This window comes from Panthera uncia (genome assembly GCF_023721935.1).
Source record: "Panthera uncia isolate 11264 chromosome A1 unlocalized genomic scaffold, Puncia_PCG_1.0 HiC_scaffold_16, whole genome shotgun sequence".
Taxonomy (NCBI): Eukaryota; Metazoa; Chordata; class Mammalia; order Carnivora; family Felidae; genus Panthera; species Panthera uncia.
In genome coordinates this window covers 39,347,269-39,348,381 of record NW_026057576.1, presented here as the reverse complement: position 1 = coordinate 39,348,381, position 1,113 = coordinate 39,347,269, and the positions used below count along the sequence as shown (strand labels likewise).

The 1,113-nt window shown below is 35.8% G+C and overlaps 1 pseudogene; it reads right to left on the bottom strand.

Annotated features, from left to right (window-relative positions):
- Positions 1-226: 226 nt before the first annotated feature.
- Positions 227-704, bottom strand: LOC125934022 (ubiquitin-40S ribosomal protein S27a-like; annotated as a pseudogene).
- Positions 705-1,113: the final 409 nt, after the last annotated feature.

Sequence of the window (1,113 nt, the reverse complement as noted above, 5' to 3'; positions counted from 1 at the left end):
ACTTTGAATACTATCATCCATCAACATTGAGAATGTCTCCCTTTAGTCAGCTTCTTTTTTATTTTTTTTATTTTAATATGAAATTTATTGTCAAATTGGTTTCCATACAATACCCAGTGCTCATCCCAACAGGTGCCCTCCTCATTTGTAATTTGAATTTTTCCGAGGAGCTTTGTTATTGTTGGTGGAAAATCTATTTCATTGTATTTTTTTAGTTTGTTTTTTATTAACCCGCACGCAATTCCTTGCCTTCCAGTTTGTTGAAGCACTAGGTCAGACAACATTTGCCGCAATAACATCTGTCAAAGTGGCTAGCCATAAAAACCCCAGCACCAGATTCGTCTGAAGGGCACTCCCAATGAAGGCAACTAATTTTATCATTCTCATCCACCTTATAGTAGGACAGCCAGCTTAACCTTCTTTTTCTTATGCTTATTCTTCCTGGGAATGGTGTAAGACTTCTTCCTTTTCTTAGCACCACCATGAAGTTTCAACACAAGATAGAGTGGACTCCTTTCAAATATTGTAGTTAGAAAAAGTACATCCACCTTCCAGTTGCTTGCCAGCAAAACCAGGCTCTGCTGATCAGGAGAAATTCCCTCCTTACCCCGGATTTTGGTCTTTACCTTTTCTATTGCATCTGAGGGCTCGACCTCTAGAGAGATGGTCTTCCCCATAAGGGTTTTCACGAAAATCTACATCTTGGCAGAGGTTCCACCACAGATGGCAGATCATAAAGGGATTCTATGGTGTTTTCATCAGTTTAATTTTATAAATTCAATAATTATTTATGGATGCTTATTCTCTATCCACAAAAATATTTTAAAATACTTTTTGATATATTATTTAGGCAGTTACATTTTCTGCACGTGATATATTTTTTTCTTGCCAATACTCATGATCCTAATTTCCCATTTCTTGTCTTATGGAATTAACTGACTTCCAGTGTAATGTGAAATGATTGGTATATAGCAGTTTTGGTTCCCCCTGAGCTGAATGGAAATATTTCTAAAGAATGATCACTAGGGATGACTTTAGGTCTACATTTTTTAAGATCTCCTTTAATACTACTCTAAAAAAGTTCCCTTCTATTATTAGTTTTAGATATTTATT